Source organism: Ursus arctos, unplaced genomic scaffold, assembly GCF_023065955.2.
Source record: "Ursus arctos isolate Adak ecotype North America unplaced genomic scaffold, UrsArc2.0 scaffold_1, whole genome shotgun sequence".
Classification (NCBI taxonomy): Eukaryota; Metazoa; Chordata; class Mammalia; order Carnivora; family Ursidae; genus Ursus; species Ursus arctos.
The window spans coordinates 4,148,392-4,173,531 of NW_026622763.1; the positions used below are offsets into that span (position 1 = coordinate 4,148,392).

The 25,140-nt window shown below is 39.7% G+C and overlaps 1 pseudogene; it reads left to right on the top strand.

Moving 5' to 3' along the window:
* The window catches only part of LOC113263383 (40S ribosomal protein S24-like), a 36,726-nt pseudogene extending 13,914 nt beyond the window's left edge, over positions 1-22,812 (top strand).
* Positions 22,813-25,140: the final 2,328 nt, after the last annotated feature.

Sequence of the window (25,140 nt, forward strand, 5' to 3'; positions counted from 1 at the left end):
CTACTGGGTATTTACCCCAAAGATACAGACGTAGTGAAGGGAAGAGCCATATGCACCCCAATGTTCATAGCAGCTCTGTCCACAATAGGTAAATCATGGAAGGAGCCAAGATGCCCTTCAACAGATGACTGGATTAAGAAGATGTGGTCCATATCCACAATAGAATATTATTTGGCTATCAAAAAGAACCATTTCTCAACATTTGCTGCAACATGGATGGGACTGGAGGAGATAATGCTAAGTGAAATAAGTCAAGCAGAGAAAGACAATTATATCGTTTCTCTCATCTATGGAACATAAGAACTAGGAAGATCGGTAGGAGAAGAAAGGGATAAAGAAAGGGGGGTAATCAGAAGGGGAAATGAAGCATGAGAGACTATGGACTCTGAGAAACAAACTGAGGGCTTCAGAGGGGAGGGGGTGGGGGAATGGGATAGGCTGGTGATGGGTAGTAAGGAGGGCACGTATTGCATGGTGCACTGGGTGTTATACGCAACTAATGAATCATTGAATTTACATAAAAAAAAGAATGATTCGATAAACCAGGAAATCAAAAATCAATTTAAACAATTTATGGAGACCAACGAGAATGAAAACACAATGGTCCAAAACCTATGGGACACTGCAAAGGCAGTCCTGAGGGGAAAATACATAGCCATCCAAGCCTCACTCAAAAGAATAGAAAAATCTAAAATACAGTTTTTATATTCTCACCTCAAGAAGCTGGAGCTGGAACAGAAGAACAGGCCTAACCCACGTACGAGAAGGCAGTTGATCAAGATTAGAGCACAAATCAATGAATTAGAAACCAGGAGCACAGTAGAGCAGATCAACAGTACTAGAAGCTGGTTCTTTGAAAGAATAAATGAGATCGATAAGCCACTGGCCAGACTTATTCAAAAGAATAGAGAAAGGGCCCCAATTTATAAAATTAAGAATGAAAGGGGAGAGATCACGACCAACACCAATGCAATAGGAAGGATCATTAGAAACTTTTATCTACAGCTTTATGCCAATAAATTAAACAGCCTGGAAGAAATGGATGCCTTCCTGAAAACCTATAAACTACCAAGAGCAAAACAGGAAGAAATTGATTATTTAAACAGACCAATTAATTATGAAGAGATTGAAGAGGTGATCAAAAACCTCCCGAAAAACAAGAGTCCAGGACCTGACAGATTCCCCAGGGAATTCTATCAAACATTCAAAGAAGAAAGAATACCTATTCTCCTGAAGCTGTTTCAAAAAATAGAAACAGAAGGAAAACTACCAAACTCATTCTATGAGGCCACTATTACCTTGATCCCCAAACCAGGCAAAGACCCCATCAAAAAGGAGAATTACAGACATATATCCCTGATGAATATGGACGTGAAATTCTCAACAAGATCCTAGGTAATACAATCCAAAAGTACATTAAAAGGATTATCCATCAAGACCAAGTGGGATTCATCCCTGGGATGCAAGAGTGGTTCAACATTCACAAATCGATCAGTGTGACAGATCATATCAACAAGAAAAGAGTCAAGAACCATATGACCCTCTCAATAGATGCAGAAAAAGCATTTGCCAAAATACAGCATCCTTTCCTGATTAAAACCCTTCAGAGTGTAGGGATAGAGGGTACATTCCTCAATTTCATAAAAACCATCTATGAAAAGCCTACAGCAAATATTATTCTCAATGGGGAAAAGCTGGAAGCCTTTCCCTTAAGATCAGGAACACCACAAGGATGCCCACTCTCCCCATTATTATTCAACATAGTACTAGAAGTCCTTGCAACAGCAATCAGACAACAAAAAGGGATAAAAGGTATTCAAATCAGCAAAGAAAAGTCAAACTCTCTCTCTTCACAGCTGACGTGACACTCTATATGGAAAACCCAAAAGACTCCACCTCCAAACTACGAGAACTTATAGAGCAATTCAGTAGTGTGGCGGGATACAAAGTCAATGCTCAGAAATCAGTTGCATTTCTATACACGAACAATGAGACTGAAGAAAGAGAAATTTGGGAACCCACTCCATTTACAATAGCTCCAAAAATCATACATTGTCTCGAAATTAACTTAACCAGAGACGTAAAGGACCTATATTCTAGAAACTACAAATCACTCTTGAAAGACATTGAAGAAGACACAAAATGATGGAAAAATATTCTATGCTCCTGGATTGGAAGAATAAACATAGTTAAAATGTCTATGCTACCCAGAGCAATCTACACGTTCAATGCCATCCCAATCAAAATACCAATGACATTTTTCAAAGAACTGGAACAAACAGCCCTTAAATTTGTGTGGAACCAGAAAAGACCCCGAATCGCCAAGGAATTGTTGATAAGGCAAAACAAAGCTGGGGGCATCACGTTGCCAGATTTCAAGCTATACGACAAAGCTGTGATCACAAAGACAGCATGGTACTGGCACAAAAACAGACACATAGACCAATGGAACAGAATAGAGAACCCAGAAATGGACCCTCGGCTCTTTGGGCAACTAATCTTTGATAAAGCAGAAAAAACATCCAGTGGAAAAAAGACAATCTCTTCAATAAATTGTGCTGGGAACATTGGACAGCTACATGCAAAAGAATGAAACTTGACCACTCTCTTACACCATACACAAAGATAAACTCCAAATGGATGAAAGACCTCGATGTGAGACAGGAATCCATCAAAATCCTAGAGAAGAACATAGGCTGCAACCTCTTTGACATCGGCCACAGCAACTTTTTTCATGACACATCTCCAAAGGCAAGAGAAACAAAAGATAAAATGAACTTGTGGGACTTCATCAAGATGAAAAGCTTCTGCACAGCCAAGGAAACAGTCAAAAAAACTAAGAGGCAGCCCACGGAATGGGAGAAGATATTTGCAAATGACACTACAGATAAAAGACTGGTATCCAAGATCTACAAAGAACTTCTCAAACTCAATAGACAAGAAACAAATAAACAAATCAAAAAATGGGCAGAAGATATGAACAGACACTTTTTCAATGAAGACCTACAAATGGCTAACAGACACATGAAAAAATGTTCAACATCATTAGCCATCAGGGAAATTCAAATCAAAACCACCTTGAGATACCACCTTACACCAGTTAGAATAGCAAAAATGGACAAGGCAGGAAACAACAAATGTTGGAGAGGATGTGAAGAAAGGGGATCCCTCCTAAATTGCTGGTGGGAATGCAAGTGGTACAACCACTTTGGAGAACAGTGTGGAGGTTCCTTAAAAAGTTAAAAATTGAGCTACCCTATAATCTGGCAATTGCACTACTGGGTATTTACCCTGAAGATACAGACATAGTGAAGAGAAGGGCCATATGCACCCCAATGTTCATAGCAGCATTGTCCACAATAGCTAAATCGTGGAAGGAAACGAGATGCCCTTCAACAGATGACTGGATTAAGAAGATGTGGTCCATATACACAATGGAATATTATTCAGCTATCAAAAAGAACCATTTCTCAACATTTGCTGCAACATGGACGGGACTGGAGGAAATAATGCTAAGTGAAATAAGTCAAACAGAGAAAGACAAGTATCATATGATTTCTCTCATCTATGGAACATAAGAGCTAGGAAGATCGGTAAGGGAAGAAAGGGATAAAGAAGGGGGGGTAATCAGAAGGGGAAATGAAGCATGAGAGACTATGGACTCTGAGAAACAAACTGAGGGCTTCAGAGGGGAGGGGGTGGGGGAATGAGATAGGCTGGTGATGGGTAGTAAGGAGGGCACGTATTGCATGGTGCACTGGGTGTTATACGCAACTAATGAATCATCGAACTTTACATCAGAAACCAGGCATGTACTGTATGGTGACTAACATAATATAATAAAAAAACATTAAAAAAAAAAAAGAAGAAGAAGATGTGGTCCATATCTACAATGGAATATTACTCAGCCATCAAAAAGAATGATTTCTCAACATTTGCTGCAACATGGACAGGACTGGAGGAGATAATGCTAAGCGAAATAAGTCAAGCAGAGAAAGACAATTATCATATGGTTTCACTCATTTATGGAACATAAGAAGTAGGAAGATCGGTAGGAGAAGAAGGGGAACAAGAAAGGGGGTTAAACAGAAGGGGGAATGAACCGTGAGAGACTGTGGACTCTGGGAAACAAACTGAGGGCTTCGGGGGTGGGGGAATGGGATAGGCTGGTGATGGGTATTAAGGAGGGCACGTAGTGCATGGTGCACTGGGTGTTACACGCAAGTAATGAATCATGGAATTTTACATTGGAAAAAAAATACATAGTTTAAAAAAATGTAACAACCATTCTTAGCTCATGGGCTAATGTAGCCCAGAAACCATAACATGCTGAGCCCTGTCCTAATTGTCAAATTTTGGAGCATAAAGTTTATAGTATTTTTTTGGTCTGTTTAATAATTGTAGACTCGCTAAATATATCACCTTTCTCATTCCTGCTATTGGTAGTTTGCTTGTTCTCTTTTTTCCTCTAGTCAGTTTAGTTAGAAATTTATCCATTTTAGTTGCTCTTCTCACAGAACCAACTTTTCTTTCTTTGGCTATCTCCATTGATTCTCTATTTTCATTTTTATTGAAGTTTGCTCTTCATTTCCTTCTTTCTGCATAATTTGGATTTAATTTGCTTTACTTGGGGCACCTGGCTGGCTCAATCAGAAGAGCATGTGACTCGTGATCTCAGGGCCGTGAGTTCAAGCCCCACGCAGGGTATAGAGATTACTTAAATAAACAAAACTTTAAAAAAATAATTTGCTTCTCTTTTTCTAATTTCTTAAAAAAGAAGCCTAGATCATTGATTTGAGATCTTTCGTCTTAATGCTCTAAATTTCCCTCTAACTACATCTTTGGCTGTGTTCGACAAATTCTGATATTTTGTGTTTTTAGTTTCATTCAGTTCTAAATATTCTTTAAATTCCCTTATTTCTTTTTTGACTCATGGGCTATTTATAAATGTGTTCTTCAATTTCTAAATATTTTAAAGATTGTCTAAATATCTTTCTGTTTAACTCCATTATGCTTTGAAACATAATTTGTGTAATTTCAATTGTTTTAAATTTCTCAGAGTTTGCATTGCGGCTACAATATGATCTAGAGCGGTGAATGTCAATGTGCCATTGGAAAGAATGTATATTCCGTCTTGCTGGATGGAGTATTCTGTAAATCCCAGTTAAGTCAGTTTGATTGATGGTGTTGTGCAAGACTTCTATACTCTTACTGATTTTCTATGTACTTTTCCTTTCAGTACCTGGGATATGTATTACAACTATAATAGTGAATTTGTTTCTCCTTTTAGTTCTTTCACTGTTTGCTACATGTATTTTAAAACTCTATTGCTAGGTGCAGATATCTTAACATTGTTATGTCTTCTGCCACTTTATCGTAATGAAATATCCCTCTTTATCTTTGCTAATATTCCATGTTCTGAAGTATATTTTTTATACCAATGTTGCCAATACAGCTAGGGTGTTTGCATTGTATATCTTTTTTAATCATTTACATTTAACCTACCTACTTTGCTTTTATCTGTAGAATAGGTTTTTTCTAGACAGCATATATGATCTGTTTCCACCCACTCTCTCCAAGAATTTAAAATCCCTGATAGCAGAAATTTCGTTTGTTTTGTTTGTAACTGTGCTCTCTATGCCTAGAACATTGTGGGGCTTGAAGTATATATGATTAAATCTTTACTGATTGCATAAACCAGCATAAATATGCTTCACTGGAAAAGTTTCTTTATTTGAAGGTATAATCTGGTTCTTATTTTCATCCCTCTAGTGTTTATGTTGAGAGTCCTCATTTTTCTTTCTCTCCAATATGATAAATGCAATATTTTCACTGATGGCCGTGGGGAGGTTAGTTTGTTTTGTCTACTGTTTTTTTCTTATTAGATTAACTTCCCGATCGAAATTTGTTTTTTTGTCATTCAAGGTGATAGTTGTGTACTTCAACTGAATTTCCCTTTTATTTTTCTCTCTCCTGGAATGTCTTAAGGTCATGGGCTATTTTATTGTATCCAGTGTAATAAGAATCCTTATCAAAGTTTTATTTCAACATTAAAAAATAAAAAGGAATATCAGGCCTAGCCGAGGGTACCCTAGAATTGCACAATAGAAGACAGTACACGTGCTTCAGGGCATTTTTATTATTAAGAAGTTTCATTAGCATTAGATACTATCAACTTCTACTTCATTGGCTGTCATAAGAGGTTGTCACACATTGTCTCCAAACATGCTATCTCTCTACTGCACTTATTCCAAAGCAAGAGCCAAAACTGTGGGACTGCCCCCATAAAGGCACCCGCAAGCCCTCAGCATGCTGTCCTGGCATTCATGTCCCCGTTCCTCTTGTGGGGACCCACTGGCAGCTATATGTTAGTCGTTAACTGGCCTTAGCTGTGTGCTGGCTCTTCACAGCTTGGCAGCCCCCAGATCCCATTCAGGACACTTGTAGGTTTACTGGGAATAAGATAGAACCTTGTCCCTTCCTTTGCAGTCACTACCTTTATCTCCAAATTTTTTTGTAATAAAACACATATAACATAAAATTTACCAGGTCTGGTTCAAGATGGCAACTTAGGAAGCTCCTGAACTCACCTGTTTCCAAGGACACACCAAATCTACAGCTACATATTAAAGAACTTCCGGAAAAAACAAACAAAACAACCAAACCTGGCTGAGTGACTCCTACACGTAGGGCCAGTAAGAGAAGGCCCACATCAAAGCAGGTAGGAGAGTCTGTGGCACAATCTTACCATAAACTCCATCCCTGGCACAGTGACCAGGGAGGAAACTCAAAACCTGGAGCTTCTCCCCAAGAAGCAAAGGTTTTGAACCTCACATTGGGTACCCCAATTTTTATGACCTAATCCTGAGAGACAAGCCCCCTATACATCTAGTTTTGAAAACCAATGAGGCTCATGTCCATAAAACTCACAAGTCTAGACCAAACTAAGAAATGGCTCTTAAAGGGCTCACATAGACGCACCAACCCCAGGGCTCAGCACAGAGTCAGTTGACCAAGAGGCACCCGGACTTTCTGTGAATGGGGCTTCTTTGCTAACTTTAACGTGTCGGCCTGAGAGGCAGGCATCTGATTAGGCGCACGTCTAGGGGCCTGCTCTCTGGCGGACACCATCTGCGTTCTCTCCCTCTGCCTTGTTCTGGCGGGCGCCATCCTTACTCTCCCTCGGCCATCTCCAGAGCTCCAGGATCTCCACAGCTGGAGCTTTTACATGAGTCTGGTGCCCTGGTCTTTGCAGCTACTGCTTAGGAGACACCTCTCGATCACCTGACTCTGGAGGCCGGAGGGAGTTTCTGATCCTAGGTGCCATGGGATGGTAACAACCAGAGTTTTGGGCAGACTACCACTCCAAGGGCACTGCACACAAGCAGGCAGAAACACAACCCCAGTCTTTCTGTGAAAGAGGCCTATTGGCTTGTCTAGGAGCTCCAGCCTGGTGGGCAGGCTTCTGGGTTAGCAAACAACTAGGGGAACCTCTGCCTTGCTCCAGCTCACCAGTATCTCCCAGAAGGAAACTTACAATCTCCTCTAACACCCTGATTTTTGCATCTGCTGCCAAGGGGACACCTCTACATCACCTGACTCTAATGACCAGTGGGGCTTACACTCTTAGATCCCACAGGACTGCAACCAAAGGAGAAAGAGTTCTTTTTTACCCCCCCACCCCCACTCATTTGTCCCTACCCCCAACCCTTGCCTCTGGCAATCACCAATATGTTCTCTGTAACCATGAGCTTGGATTTTTGTTTGTTTTTTCATTTTATTTTCATTTGTTTATTTATTTTAATTGTAGATTTTCTTTATTTTTTCAATTAAAGTATAGTTCACATGCAATATTATATTAATTTCAGGTGCACAACATAGTGATTCAATAATTATATACATTATAAAATGCTCACCATACTGTAGTTACCTTCTATTATCAAAGTTATTACATTATTTTCTATATTCCTTATGTTATACTTTTCATCCCAGTGAATTATTTATTTTAACCAGAAGTTTGTATATCTTAATCCCCTTCACCTATTTCACCCATTCCCCCTGCCCCTCTCCCTTCTGACAACCACCATGTTCTCTGTATTTATGAATCTCTTTCTGGTTTTTTTGTTTTGTTTTGCTTTGTTTATTTTGCTTTTTAGATTCTGCATATAAGTGAAATCATAAGGCACTTGTCTTTCTCTGTCTGACTTATTTCACTTAGCATAATACCCTCTAGTTCCATCCACGTTGTAAATATCAAGATTTCATTCTTTTTCATGGCTGAGTACTACCCCTTTGTATGTATATACCACAACTTCCTCACCCGTTCATCTTTCAATGGACACTTAGGTTGTTTCCATAACGTGGCTACTACAAATAATGGCGTAATAAACATAGGGATGGATATATATTTTGAATTAGTGTTTATTTGTATTCTTCAGAAAATACCCAGAAGTGGAATTACTGGGTCATATCGTATTTCTATGTTTAATTTTTTTTTTAGGAAACTCAGTACTGTTTTTCATCATAGCTAAACAAATTTACACTCCCACCAACAGTGCAGGAGGGTTGCCTTTACTCCACACCCTCACCAATTGTTATATTGTTTATATACTTTTGGATAGTACCCATTTTGACTAGTGTGAGGTGCTGGTTTTGTGTTTTCTTGATGATTAGTGTGATGTTAAGCATGTGTCTTTGGCCATCTGTATGTCTTCTTTGGAAAAATGTCTATTCAGGTCCTCTGCCCATTTTTTAATCAGATTGGGGTTTTTTGATATTGATTTATATTAGTTCTTTATATATTTTGGATATTAACCCCTCATCAGATGTATCATTTGCAAATATCCTCTCCCATTCTGTGAGTTGCCTTTTCATCTTGTTGATGGTTTCCTCTGCTGTGCAAAAGCTTTTTAATTTGAGATAGTCCCCGTTGTTTACTTCGCCTTTGTTTCCCTTGCTTGAGGAGATAGATCCAGATAAATATTGCTAAAGCCAATGTCCAAGAATTTACTGCCTATATTTTCTCTTAGGAGTTTTAAGATTTCGAGTCTTATATTTAGGTCTTTAGTCCATTCTTAGTTTATTTCTGTATGTGGTGTAAGAAAGTAGTCCAGTTTCCTTCTTTTGCATGCAGCTGTCCTGTTTTCCCAACACCATTTATTGAACAGACTGTCTTTTCCCCTTTGTATACAATTCTTGCCTCCTTTGTGTAGACCATTTGACCATACAAGCGTGGGTTTATTTCTGGGCTCTCTATTTTGTTATATTAATTTATGTGTCCATTTTTGTGCCAGTGTGATGCTGTGTTGATTACAGTAGCTTTGTAGTATACTTCAGAATCTGGAATTGTGATACTTCCAGCTCTGTTCTTCTTTCTCAAGATTTGGCTATTCAAGGTGTTTTGTGGTTCCACACAAATTTTAGAATTATTTGTTCTAGTTTGTGAAAAATACTACTGGTATTTTGATAGGGATTGCATTGAATCTATAGATTGCTTTTGGTATGATGGACATTTTAGCACTATTAATTCTTCCAATTTATGAGCATGGAATATCTTTCCATTTGTTTCTGTCATCTTCAATTTCATTGAGTTCTTGTGTCCCACAGGATTGTAACAATCAGAGAGACCATTTTTGGCAGGGTACTACAACCAGGACACAGCACAGACAGCAGACTGAAATGCAATCCCAGTCTTTCTGTGAAAGAGGCCTACTTATTTGTCCAGGAGGTTAAGCCTGAGGGACAGGCTTCAGGTCTGGCATACATCTAGAGGCTACAAAGGTGCTCTTGGGGAACTAGGCCAGTGGATACCATCTTTGTGCTCTCCCTCTGCCTCACTACAGCTCACTGGTATCTCTCAAAAAGGAACTTACAGAGGGACCTGGGTGGCTCAGTCTGCTGAGTGTCCGACTCTTGATTTCAGCTCAGATCATCATCTCAGGGTCATGGGATCAAGCCCCGTGTTGGGCTTTGGGCTCTGCAGAGTCTGCTTGGGATTCTTTCTCTCCCTCTCTCACTGTCCCTCCCCACCTCAAATAAATAAATAAATAAATAAATAAATAAATAAATAAATAAATAGAACCTTAAGAAAAAGAAAACCAGGAACTTTACCTGTCTGGAGCCCCAGATTTTTGCAACTGCCACCAAGGAGATATCCCTAGATCACCCGGCTTGGTGATCTGCAGGAATCATGCTTATGGCCCCACAGGACTGTATATATTTGCATATATATTTTTTAAAAGCTACTGCCTGAAGGTCTGGCTTCCAAACATCCTGAATCTAAGTGCTAGATGGGATCCTTCCCTTTGGGACACTGACTGGTCTTGGCACACCCTCAACAACAGGAAGCTACTAAAAATAAGACAGGGGGTGCCTGGGATGCTTGATTTCAGCTCAGGTCATGATCTCAGGGTCATGAGATCAAACACATCATTAGGCCTTATGCTCAGCAGGGAGTCTGCTTGCGATTTTCTCTGTTCCTCTGCTGCTTGCACACGCTCTCTCTCTCTTTCTTTCTAAAATAAATAAATAAGTCTTAAAAAAATAAAAACAGACTGCTTGGAAAAATTACAAGAGTTTCAGAGACAACCAAGAGCTAGGTCAGGATTGAATGATAAGTTTCATCTGCTACACAAAGTCTCTCCTTCAAGATTGGGAGACATGGCTGTTTCATCTAATGCATAGAAATCAACACTGAAAATCAAAATAAGGGAGCAGAGGAATATACTTAAAATGAAAGAACAAGTTAAAACCTCAGAAAGAAACTTTAATGAAACAGAGATAAGTAACATACAATTTACCATCTTAACCACTTTTAAGTGTGTAGTTCAGTTGTATTGAATATGTTCATAATGTTGTGCAACCACCACCACCATCCATCCCTAGAGCTCTTTTCATCTGGAAAATGGAAACTCTGTACCTAAACCGTAACTTAAACCATAACTTCCCATTCCGCCTCCACCTAACCCCAGCAACCACCACTTTACTTTCAGTCGCTATGATTTTGATGACTCTTAAGTATTTCATGTAAGCTGAATGATGCATATTTGGTTTTTTGTGACTAGCTTATTTCACTTAGCATAAAGTACCCAAGTTTCATCCATGTTATCACATATGTCAGAATTGCCATCCTTTATAAGGCTGAACAGTATTCTATTGTATGTATACACCACATTTTGTTTATCCATTCACCACCGATGCACACTTAGGTTGCTTCCATATTTAACTATTTTGAATAATGCTGCCATTAACATGGGTGTACAAATATCTCTTTGAGATTCTGCTTTCAGTCATTTTGGGCATACCCAGAAATCAAATTACTGGATCATATAACAACTTTATTTTTAATTTTTTGAGGACCTGCTCTACTGTTTTTCACAGTGGCTGCATCATTTTACATTCCCACCAATGCCGCAAAAGTGTTCCTATTTCTCCACATCCTCCAACACTTGTGATTGATCAGGTTTCGCTTCTTGTTTTTGATAGTAGTTATCCAAATGAGTGGGAGGAAGTTCTCATTGTGGTTTTGATTTGCTTTTCCTTGATTATTAGTGATGTTGAGCATCTTTTCATGTGCTTGTTGGCCATCTGTCTTCTTTGGAAAAATATCTACTGAAGACTTTTTTTCATTTTCTTAATCAGGTTGTTTGGTTCTGTTGCTGAGTTTTAGGAGTTCTCTAGACATTCTAGATATTAATCCCTTGTCAATATATGATTTGCAAATACTTTCTCCCATTCTGTGGATTGCCTTTTTGTCCTTTTGATATAGTCTTTTGATGCACAAAAGTTTTAAATTTTGGTGAAGTCCGATCTGTTTTTGTTGCTGCTGACTGTGCCTTTGGTGTCCTGTCCCAGAAATCATGCAAGATCCAATGTCATGAAGTTTTGCTCTATGCTTTCATAGTTTTAGGTCTGATATTTAAGTCTTTTTACATTTTCAATTAATTTTTGTATATGGTGTTAGGTAAGGATCCAACTTCATTCTTCTGAATGTGGATATCCACTTTTTCCAGCACCCTTTGGGGTGTTTTTTTTTTCAAATTTCTATTTAAATTCTAGTTAGTTAATACACAGTGCAATATTGGTTTCAGGAGTAGAATACAGTGGTTCAGCACTTCCATACAACCCTCAGTGTTCATCATAGCAAGTGCCTCCTTAATACCTATTCCCTGTCTAATCCATCCCCCACTCACATCCCTCCATCAGCCCTCAGTTTGTTCTCTATTGTTAAGGGTCTCTTACGTTTTCTCTCTCTCCCTCTCTCTCTCTCTCTCTCTTTTCCCGTTCCCTGTATGTTCATTTGTTTTGTTTCTTAAATTCCACATATGAGTGAGATCATATACAGTATTTGTCTTTCTGTGAGTGGTTTATTACACTTAGTATATGCACTCTAGATCCATCCATGTCATTGCAAATGGCAAGATTTCATTCTTTTTGATGGCTGAGTAATATTTCAAATCTGGATTTCGTATCTTTTGGGTAAATACCTAGTGGTGCAATTGCTGGATCATAGGATAGTTCTATTTTTAACTTTTTGAGGAACCTCTATACTATTCTCCACAGTGGCTGCACCAGTTTGCATTCCCACCAACAGTGCAAGAGGGTTCTCCTTCCCCTGCATCCTCACCAACACCTGTTGGATCTTGTGTTGTTAACTTTAGCTGTTCTGACAGGTGTGAGGCGATATCTCATCATGGTTTTGGTTTGTATTTCCCTGATGATGAGTGATGTTGAGCATTTTTTCATGTGTCTGTTAGCCATCCGGATGTCTTCTTTGGAAAAGTGTCTATTCATGTCTTCTTGCCCATTTTTTAACTGGATTATATGTTTTTTGGGTATTCAGTTTGATAAGTTCCTTATAGATTTGGGATACTACCCCTTTATCAGATAGGTCATTTACAAATATCTTCTCTTGCAGGCTGTTTTAATTTTGCTGATTGTTTCCTTTGCTGTGCAGAAGCTTTTTATCTTGATGAAGTCCCAATAGTTCATTTTTGCTTTTGTTTCCCTTGCCTCTGGCAATGTGTCTAGTAAAAAGTTGCTACAGCCAAGGTCAAAGAGACTGTTGTTTGTGTTCTTCTCTAAGATTTTGATTGTTTCCTGTCCCACATTTAGGTTTTTCATCCATTTTGAATTTATTTTTGTGTATGGTGTAAGAAAGTGGTCCAGTTTCATTCTTCTGCATGTTGCTGTCCAGTTTCCTGAATACCATTTGTTGAAAAGACTGTCTTTTTTTCCATTGGATATTCTTTCCTGCTTTGTTGGGATTAGTTGACCATCCAGCACCATTTGTTGAAAAGACCTTTTTTCTTTTTTTTTTAAGATTCTATTTATTTATTTGACAGAGATAGAGACAGCCAGCGAGACAGGGAAGACAAGCAGGGGGAGTGGGAGAGGAAGAAGCAGGCTCCTAGCGGAGGAGCCCGATGTGGGGCTCAATCCCATAACGCCAGGATCACGCCCTGAGCCGAAGGCAAACGCTTAACCGCTGTGCCACCCAGGTGCCCCGAAAAGACCTTTTTTCTATACTTTTTTCTTTACTTTTCAGATTAGGGGTCATGCCTTCCTCTCACCTTATTATCAGGAAATGTGTGTGAATGGGGTGAGGAAGGTAAAATCCAGCCTCTCTTGAAAGACATCAATCTCCCACAAATTCTTATACTCGAAGTTATAGGATAAGAGTTCTTCTGATCTGCATTCTGCTCATAGTGTTGGCTCTTGGAACTGGCCTCTCGCACCTCTTAGAGTTGAAGAATCTCAGGGGTGGAGGGCATGTCCAAACAGCCTGGTCTTCTGGGAAAGATTATTTGGATGCATAAAGATGAAAGCTACAAGTTTTATGGTCTCCACAGCTTTGATTAGTCCAGACGGCAGTCTCCTAGTTCACAGAAGGGATGTAGATACAATCCTGACAAGATGGCTGGGCAACCAGGATTCCATCAGTAAAACAGAAGCTACTCTAGATGATCCAAGAAAAAAATTAGAGGTTTACACAACTGGGCTGAAACGTTGTAAAATGGCCCTAGTGATCCCCCTCTTCTGGTGTTCACACCTACACACAATTTCCTTCCCATAAATGTGAACTGACCTAACAACTTGCTTCGAACCAATAGAATGCAACAGTTGCATGTCATATGCTAAAGACATCAAAGGAGGTCACTTTGGTGAGTAGGTCATATGAGACTGTGACATCATCCTGCTAGCAGACTGTCTTTCCTGCCTTCTCCGTTTCATAAAACAAGCAGCCATGTTGGGAAGGTTCACATGGCACAGTACTGATGGTACTCTCCAGCCAACAGTCAGCTGAGAACTGAGGCCCTCCCTCCAATGGACCACAGGAACTGAATTCTGCCAACAACCACTTGAGGCAGGAAGTGGACCCTTCCCAGGTCAATCCTCAGATGAAACGCCAGCCCTGAGCAACACCTTGATTTCAACCTTGTGAGAGACTCTGATGCAGAAGATCCAGTTAAACCTTGACAGACTCTTGACTCAAAGAAACTGTGAAATAAAAAATGTGATTTGTTTTAAGCTATAAGTTTGTGGTGGTTTGTGATGTAGTGATAGAGAGCTAATACAACAATTATTGGAAGGCTAAGGGAATGAACATCCAGGAGGCTGATACTGACTCTTTCAGCTGTGCCTACAGCACCGAGTAATTTAGCATTTATCATCAGCCCTAGGTCTGCCTGAAATTGCCACCATAGATTCTCTTCCGCCTTCAAAATCTTATACAAGGGAAAATAGAAATATCTTGTGATGTGATAAAATAAGGAAGTGGCGGTTTGGGGGCTTTTAAACTTATTTATGAGAGAGAGAGGGAGAGAGAGAGAGAGAATGAGTGGGGGGGGCAGAGGGAGAGGAATGAGCAGACTCCCTGATGAGCAGGGAGCCTGATATGGGGCTTGACCCCAGGACCCTGGAATCATGACCTGAGCAGAAGCTTAACTAACTGGGCCATTCAAGTGCCCCAGGAGGTGTTTTAATAAATTTGAAGGAATGCCGATAGGACACAGAACCAAACAGAATGAGTTATCAATGGCCAAAGCTAGGGCAATATGGGAAATAAACTAAAAAATTATAGTACTGGCATGCAAAAGAATGAAACTTGGCCACTATCTCACACCATACACAAAAATAAACTCCAAATGGATGAAAGACCTCGATGTGAGACAGGAATCCATCAAAATTCTAGAGGAGAACATAGGCAGCAACCTCTACGACATCGGCCAAAGCAACTTTTTTCATGACACATCCCCAAAGGCAAGAGAAACAAAAGATAAAATGAATTTATGGGACTTCATCAAGATTAAAAGTTTCTGCACAGCCAAGGAAATAGTCCGAAAAACTAAGAGGCAGCCCACGGAATGGGAGAATATATTTGCAAATGACACTACAGATAAAAGACTGGTATCCAAGATCTACAAAAAACTTCTCAAACTCAATACACGAGAAACAAATAAACAAATCATAAAATGGGCAGAAGATATGAACAGACACTTTTCCAATGAAGACATACAAATGGCTAACAGACACATGAAAAAATGTTCAAAATCATTAGCCATCAAGGAAATTCAAATCAAAATCACACTGAGATACCACCTTACGCCAGTTAGAATGGCAAAAATAGACAAGGCAAGAAACAACAAATGTTGGAGAGGATGTGGAGAAAGGGGATCCCTCCTACATTGTTGGTGGGAACGCAAGTTGGTACAGCCACTCTGGAAAACAGTGTGGAGGTCCCTTAAAAAGTTAAAAATTGAGCTACCCTATGATCCAGCCATTGCACTACTGGGTGTTTACCCCAAAGATACAGACGTAGTGAAGAGAAGGGCCATATGCACCCCAATGTTCATAGCAGCAATGTCCACAATAGCTAAATCGTGGAAGGAGCCGAGATGCCCTTCACCAGATGACTGGATTAAGAAGTTGTGGTCCATATATACAATGGAATATTACTCAGCTATCAGAAAGAACGAGTTCTCAACATTTGCTGCAACATGGATGGCACTGGAGGAGATAATGCTAAGTGAAATAAGTCAAGCAGAGAAAGACAACTATCCTATGATTTCTCTCATCTATGGAACATAAGAACTAGGATGATCAGTAGGGGAAGAAAGGGATAAAGAAAGGGGGGGTAATCAGAAGGGGGAATGAAACATGAGAGACTATGGACTATGAGAAACAAACTGAGGGCCTCAGAGGGGAGGGGGCTGGGGGAATGGGATAGACCGGTGATGGGTAGTAAGGAGGGCACGTATTGCATGGTGCACTGGGTGTTATACACAACTAATGAATCATCGAGCCTTGCATCGGAAACCGGGGATGTACTGTATGGTGACTAACATAATATAAAAAAATCATTTAAAAAAAAAAGAAAAAAAATTATAGTACTGGATAATAACTCATGAAATAAAATAAATATCCATGATTCCATGCTAATACTAATTAATTAATTAATTAATTAGTGTGAGAGAAGGGACAGCTCTTCTTCATGGAAGAATATCAATTATAAATGTAGAAGGAATAAGAAAAATTCTACATACACATCAGGCAAATGCCATACCAATTGGAAGCAAGTTTCACTTATGGGATACTAAAATCAGCGGGCAAAAGAGGATGTTAGCATAATCTCAGAGTTATCTATCCCAAGACATTTAATAATTACACAGGGAAAAATTAGTAATCTTACCTTGGAGAAACCCAGCAGATACCATCTTAATCAAGTGATCAAGATTTACTTCCAGATATGATGCCCTGGGAAGGACACAACATTCCATGCATAACTTTGATATAATCGTGAGAAAACATCAAAGAAACCTAAACCAGGAGATATTCTACAAAATGCCTGACCAACACTCATGGAAAGTGTCAGCATTATGAAAGACAAGGAAATTAATGGGGGTAAAATAAGGAAACAAATTGGAGGAGACAAGGGTATACAAACACTGAACACAAATGTGTTATTTTGGATTGGTTCCTGGAACATTAAAAGGACATTGGGGGAAAACTGCTGGGATTTTAAGGTCAGTGGTTTAGTTAATAGTATTGTACCATTGTTAATTTCCTGGTTTTGATCATCGTACTGTGATTATATAGTTGTTAATATTAGGGGAAGATCAGTGAAAAGTATATGTGTACTCTATACTATATCACAAATTTCTGTGAGTCTAAACTTTTTCAAAATAAAAACGTGGCATGCATGAATACCTTTCCGCTCATATTTAAAATGCCAACAAACAATAATATTTCCATCATCCTGGTTCTGCCAAACATCCTGTTACCTCATACCATCAGAGATGTTCCTGTGTTCTCCCTAAGAAAGTAAGAACTTGAATCCTTATAAGTCATTGTACCTCTCTCTAAGTCATGTTCACTTCCTTTTCCAAATCAATTACAAATCACTTTTGATACACTGCAAAGTCTAAATTATAAAGTTAGTATTAACAAATACACCTTAATGGGGTGCCTGGCTGGCTCAGTTGGTAGAGCATGCAACTTTTTTTCTTTTTTGAAGATTTTATTTATTTATTTGACAGAGAGAGAGACAGCCAGCGTGAGAGGGAACACAAGCAGGGCGAGTGGGAGAGGGAGAAGCAGGCTCCCAGCAGAGGAGCCTGATGCGGGGCTCGATCCCAGAACACTGGGATCTCGCCCTGAGCCAAAGGTAGATGCTGAATGACTGCGCCATCCAGACGCCCCAAACACTCAACTCTTGATCTCAGGGTTGTGAGTTTAAGCGCCACATCAGGTGCAGTGATTGCTTAAAAAAAATGAACAAAAATGGGGTGCCTGTGTGGTGCAGTTGGTTAGGCGTCCAACTCCTGGTTTCCGCTCAGGTCGTGATCTCAGGGTCATGAGATCAAACCCTGTGTTGGGTTCTGTGCTCAATGTGGAGCTTAAGATTCTCCCTCTGCTCCTGCCCTCCCCTCTCTCTCCCCCGCTCTCTCTAAATCTTTTTTAAAAAAGTAAACAAAAATATAGGATGCCTGGGTGGCTTAGTCAGTTAAGCGTCTGCCTTCAGCTCAGGTCATAATCCCAGGGTCCTGGGATTGAGCCCCGCATCAGTCTCCTTCCTCAGTGGGGAGCCTGCTTCTCCCTCTGCCTGCTTCTCCCTCTGCTTGTCCTCTCTCTTTCTTTCTCTCTCTCTCTGACAAATAAATAAATAAATAAATAAATAAAATCTTTAAAAAAATAAAAAAATAAATAAACTAAAATATACCACCCAAATTTTAAGAAGAAATAAAACAAATACACCTTGGGGCACCTGGGTGGCGCAGTCGTTAAGCATCTGCCTTCGGCTCAGGGCGTGATCCCGGCGTTATGGGATTGAGCCCCACATCGGGCTCTTCCACTATGAGCCTGCTTCTTCCTCTCCCAGTCCCCCTGCTTGTGTTCCCTGTCTCGCTGTCTGTCTCTATCTCTGTCGAATAAATAAATAAAATCTTTAAAAAAAAAAAAACACCTTAAGATCAGTACTAGCAAATCATGCAGAACCATACCTAGACCAATCCTGAGAAGGAAATTAGTCTTTCTCAGTCAGCTGGTTGTAAGAGACTCCCAGTGAGGCCATAAGGTGGGTTGAGAGAAAAATAGTACAGCAGGAGTAACTGCCATGCAAATCCAAGCCATTTGCTCACACAACTTTCTCCTTCAGGACATGTTCATGCACAATCTCCTATACGCTGTTCCACTTGATGTTGAATTATCAGTATGCACGACCAACTCTATGGCTTTTCATGGGTCCAATACCACACAGATCAGAATAAGCAACTGAGGTCAGATGATAATTGAGTTTCCCTTTGGTCTCTACTGAGGCTAAGAAGCAAACCAGGTGCTGCTTCTCAGAAAGGGACTTTCTGTCTTTACAAGATGGCATTGCTTTGCTTCAAAATCCTAGAAGTCTGAGCTGAGATTCTCTATTGGAATTTTCCAGAAGCTCCATCATATCTATCAAAATATCAGAAATACTTTGGGAACTGCTGAATCTGCTGGGTCATTAGGCTCCAGTGGCAGAGCAGCTAGCAATAAAGTTGAATCAACTGTAGTACGTTCTCTTGCTCTGAATTTTTGTCTCAAAACTGAAAGATTTTGCGTTACTCAGTAATCGGGTCAGACAACACACTCAAATGTATATGTTCTCTCTAGAATCAATTCAAAGTGGCCCACCAAAATGTTATGCCTCTTATTAGTGCAAGATGCAATAACTTATATTTCATTTGGGACTTAAACTCACTACCGTATTTGCTTCATAAAAAGAATGAGCAACAACAGCACCATTCCCTGGAAGCAAACCCTGAAAAACGAAAAAAAAAAAACAACCAAAACCACAAATTGAAAAGGTTTATCAAGTTCCTTTGAAGAAATTTGCAGCAAAAGTACATTCTAATAGCCAATAATCCTGTCTTAGACTTTCCTTCTCCAGAGCTTCCTTCTCCTACAGCTCTCAGAAGATGGCTTTAACGGATGTTTCACATCTACACGGAGAACTGTAATAGAGTAAGTAAGACAATTAGCACAGACAAAAAGGGAAAGCACCAAGCCAGTGATGATTCAGGGGAAACACCCTCCCCCATAGTAATCTAAGTGAAGAGGCCTGTCTGGGATTTAGAAAATGGTCTCCTTGTTTTATTTACAAGACCAAAGTCTGATTTGTGACTCATGCTAACAGACTTGGACTAGGTAGACACTGAGATCTAGAAGGTTTAATTTCTCTGGAAAAAAAATGGCTACTGGGAAGAACTTTTCTCAAGCAACTATTATTTTTATTTACTTAACTTAGGATTATAAAGTAAAAGATTCCCTACATGTAGTAATCTATAATGTCATAAAATATAATACAAAACTTAAATGATATCTAAGGTTAAGGGCTACCCTGGATTTAAAACATTCTTTCCATCAGGGGCGCCTGGGTGGCACAGCGGTTAAGTGTCTGCCTTCGGCTCAGGGCGTGATCCCGGCCTTCTGGGATCGAGCCCCACATCAGGCTCTTCCACTGGGAGCCTGCTTCTTCCTCTCCCACTCCCCCTGCTTGTGTTCCCTCTCTCACTGGCTGTCTGTATCTCTGTCAAATAAATAAATAAAATCTTTAAAAAAAAACATTCTTTCCATCATACAACGGAAGTGTGGTGCCCTTTGGCACGAATATTTTATTCATGCATCTGAGATAAGTAAGTTACACATTTTTAAAATAACTTTATTGTAATATAATTCACATAGACTACAATTCACACTGAAGTGGACAATTCTGTGCTTTTAGTATATTCAGAGTTGTGCGACCATCACCCACAATCAATTCTAGAATATTTTATCACCCTAAAAGCAACCCTGTATGCATTAGCAGTCACTTCCTATTTACCAACAACTCTCCACCCCATCCCACTCATCTACTTTCTGTCTCCATGGATTTGCCTCTTTTTGACATTTCATACAACTGCAATCATAAAATATGTGGTCTTTTGTGACTGGCTTCTTTCACTCAGAATAATGTTTTTAAAGTTCTTCCATTTGTAGCACTTCGTTGCATTAAATGTAGTGTTTCATTGCTTTTCATAACTGAAAAATATTCTATTGTATTGCTTTACCACATTGGATTTACCCATTTATCAGCTAATGGACATTTGAATTGTTTCCACTTTGGGGCTATTATGAATAACACTGCAAGTTCACATACAAGTTTCCCGTGTCTCCAGGGAATACACATAAGAGTGGAATTTCTGTTCATATGATAACTCTGTGTTCCAGAAAATGACAATCTTTTTACAAAATGTCTGCACCACTTTACATTCCCACCAGCAGTGTATGAGGGTTCCTAGTACACCATATCCTCACCAACATTAGTTATTTTCCCTCTTACTATAACAATTACAGTGGATGTGATTCTTTTGAACTGTATTTCCCTGATTTGATCACTGTGCTTTTGATTTGTATTTCCTAATTACTAATGATGCTGAGTATCTTTTCACATGCATATCTTCTTTAGAGAAATGTCTGTTCATATTCTTTGCCTATTTTTTATTGGGCTGTCTTTTTTATTATTGAGATATAAGATTCTTTACATATTGTGGATGTAAGTTGCTTATCAGATATGTGATTCGAAAACATTTTGTTCCACTCTGTGGATTGTCTTTTACTTTTTTTTTTTAAGATTTTATTTATTTATTTGACAGAGAGAGAGAGAGAGAGTGCAGAAGCAGAGGGAGTAGCAGGCAGAGGGAGAAGCAGGCTCCCTGCTGAGCAAGGAGCCAAACTCTGGATTCGACCCCAGGACCCTGGGATCACCACCCAAGCTGAATGCAGATGCTTAACCAACTGAGCCACCTAGGCATCCCCCCCTTTTTTTTAAGTAGGCTTTACACCCAACATGGGGCTCAAACTCATGACCCTGAGATGGAGTTGCATGCTTTACCATCTGAGCCAACTAGATGTTTGTCTATTCACTTTTCTGATGGACACCTAAGAAGACTTTGCCTACCCTAAAGTCATGAAGACATATTTCTGTGTTTCTCAGACCCCTACATCTAAGAGTTTTATGGTTTTATATGAACCATTGGGTTGATTTTTCTGTGTGATGTAAGCAATGGATCCAACTTCATTCTTTAGCATGTTGGTATCCAGTGTCCCAGCACCATTTGTTGAAAAGACTATCCTTTCTCCCATTGAATTATATTGGCACCCTTTTAGGAAATCAGTTGACCACAATGCAAGGGGTTATTCTTAGATTCTCAGTTCTATTCCATTGATCTATATACCTATCCCATGCCAGTACCACACTGGTTGATTACCATAACTTTGTGGTAAGTTTTGAAATAGGGAAATACAATTCCTCTAGCTTTGCTCTTTTTAAGATTGCTTTGGATATTGTGAATCCCTTGTATTTCCATATAAATTTTGGCTTGTCAATTTCTAAAAAAAAGCTAGCTAGAATTTTGATAGAGGTTGCGTTGAACCTGTAAGTTACACCTTTTTCTAGACAGAACTAGATGTCATGCTCTTTACTTCTTGTAACAGAAGGAACATCTGAAGATTACTAAGAAAATGGTTAATTTTCCCTTTTATGAGTAAAGAAATCAAAAGATTAGTTCTGCTTTTTCAATTTTAAATGATCAGTTTACCTGATAAATCAGCATGAATTAAATTCATTGACTTTGACTGTCATTTTGTCTTGGGAATAATTTAACTTAATTATCTAGTATTGGACAGGCCATTGCAATTCTCCCTTGTACTCCACCTACACAGATATATAACTTTTAAGTAACATTCAATTGAGATGTTACCATATCTTCCTTTGATTATATAAACTTCATGATTGTTTTAAAATGTAGGTTTAAATATTATTCAGGCATAGTGAGGCCAACAGACCAGGAAATGGTTGCCGTTGAAAAGACAATTTTTTCCTCCCTGGCTGCTTGAAGCTCGGCTACCATCATCAGTAACTATCCAGACCAGGAAGTTCACGACCAATGGACTACTTCGGCAGAAACAGATGGTCACTGATGTTCTTCACCTTGGAAAGGCAACAGTATCTAAGATAGATATTCAGAAGAAACAGCCAACATGTACAAGACCACACCAGATGTCATCTTTGTATTTGGATTCAGAACCCATTTTGGTGGTGGCAAGACTACTAGCTTTGGCACAATTCGTGATTCTTTGGATTATGCAAAGAAAAAAGAACCCAAACATAGACTTGCAAGACATGGCCTATACAAGAAGAGAAAGATGTTGAGAAAACAGCAAAAGGAACGCAAGAACAGAATAAAGAAATTCAGGGAGACTACAAAAGCCGATGTTGGTGCTGGCAAAAAGAAGTGAGTTGGAGATTGGACAACAGAAGGAGTAAAGATTCCGCAGTGACTTAATCAGTGGTGATTGTGCAGATTTTTCATGAAAGGATTAATAAACTAAGAACCTAAAGGGAAAAAAATATAGTTACTTGTTGTTTCTAGGAGGAAGGGGCAAGCTATGCCATCCAGGGCCATGTGGGAAGCAGCAGTTCAGTCAGGAGACAAAGAGAACAAGAGGAAAACCTGGGCAAGAGCTATTATTGTGCTTTCCAGGGGAAGGAATGAGCAAGGCAGGGTAGGCAGGATAAGGGTTTAGGATTTGCAAATATAAATTATATCAGCAGGCTCCAAAATGTGGGAGCTGTCTACTACGTCTATGTTAAATTACATATTAGAAAGAGGTACTTAATATGGTACACATCATGCTAGGAAGACAGAGTCTCAGGACTGTATTAGTTAGAGTTATGTTTGATACTAGATAGGCTTGTCTTTCATACTAGATGGAGTTTGGATTTTGGATTTCTGTTGATGGTGCTTGGTAGGAGTCTCAGGGGAAACCACTTTGTAAGAATGGAGGCTCCCTAAGGAAACACCACTTTCTGTGGTGTTTATGTATATATAACTGTTGAGAAGATTGAGTACAGCAGAGCAGTTTGAATTTAGGTACCAGTTTCAAATATACCATTGTGCTTATCTTTTAGTTATATATTTTTAAAGTTTTTTAAAGATTTCATTTATTTATTTGAAAGGGAGAGAGAGAGGGAGAGAGTGAGAGCACAAGAGCAGGAGGAAGGAGAAGCAGACCCCTGCTGAACAGGGAGCCTGATGCAGGGCTCAATTACAGGACCCTGGGATCATGACCTGAGCCGAAGGCTGACGCTTAACCAACTGAGCCACCCAGGCGCCCCATATTTTTAAAGTTATTGATAAACATAGGTGGAGAGCAGTGTGTATAATGTGCTATCATTTCTGTAGTGAAAGGGAGCCATTGACATCACATGTATTTGCTTGTAAACATATAAGCAATCTTGGGAATGGCTTGCAAGAAGCTAAGAAGATGGGTTTCCTCCAGGGAGGGGCACAGGGGGCTATGAGACAGGAGTGGTGGGGAGTGGGGGGCTTTGCATTATTCACCCTTTTATAACATGTGAATGTATTTCCTACTCAAAAGAATAATATTTGAAACATAAAATAGAAGAATGGGTGAGTTATTTGTGCTTGGAAGCCCAGACCCTGAGTGTCTGGTTCCTTAATCAGAATCAGGACGAGGCCCAGAAGAACAATAAAAGGCAGGCCCAGCGGCTGGCCCTTGGGAGGAGCAACAGCCTGGAACCTAGCGCCCACTGATGCCAGCACACATGCTGAGAAAACCAGTCTCCCAACTGAATAACAAAGGGCCTGGGTTCTTTGGGGATATGGAGCTCTTCTTTGGTTTGAGACTTTTTTGGATTGAAACTTTTATGGTTTGAAAGTTTTGTAGGAGAGAGTTCTTAGGAGATGTATACTAAAGTATTTTAGGATGAAGCATCTCGATGTCTGAACTTAGCTTCCCGTGGACCCTGGGGAAGAAAGTGGGCATAAACGAACAAACACAATCCCCCCCACACACACAAACTAAGAGATGGTTGAGGGTGCAAAGACAGCAGAAGGTTAAAAAGTGTCACGCAGAATGTTAACAATTGCTAAATTTAAGTGGATGGAACACAGTTGTTCTTTATGCGACAATTTCAACTCTTCCGTGTGTTTGAAATATTTCTGAATAAAAAGGTGAGAAAAGAAATGTATCGAAGCACTTCTAACAATCAGTGTGAAGGGAAAACAAAACAGAACATGATACAGAGCATTGTTTATTCGTAGATAGAAGCCCAGATGAGATTAGAGATATGCATTTGTCCGTGACTGGCTGCGGCCTAGATACACCCGCTGCACCTGTGGCCACAATCTGGAGCCTCCACTGAGGGAGTCCGTTAGTACTAAGTACTTGGATACTTAGGCCAGGCTGAGGCAAGCAGTTAAGAATCTATTTGCATCATGACGCCCACATAGATAAACATTGGCAGTGGGCAGAGGCTGGTGGGAGGACAGACTAGGCAGGATACATCAAGTAAGGCATAACTGCCCAAAGAACACTAAAAAACATCAGTGAACTTAGGATATGTAGCCGAGACATGAGCCCCATTCTCCAGGACAGCTAGTGATCAAAGGTTCCAGATTGCTGCTCCCAGAAGGCTCAGAACTGCTTCATTTCCTGTCCCTCATTCATAGGGATCCCTCTAGAGGCCAGAGTGTGCCACTGACACATGGGTGCTGCAAGAGCTGAATTGTCCCTCCTTCTCTTTAGTAGGATAATCTCTCC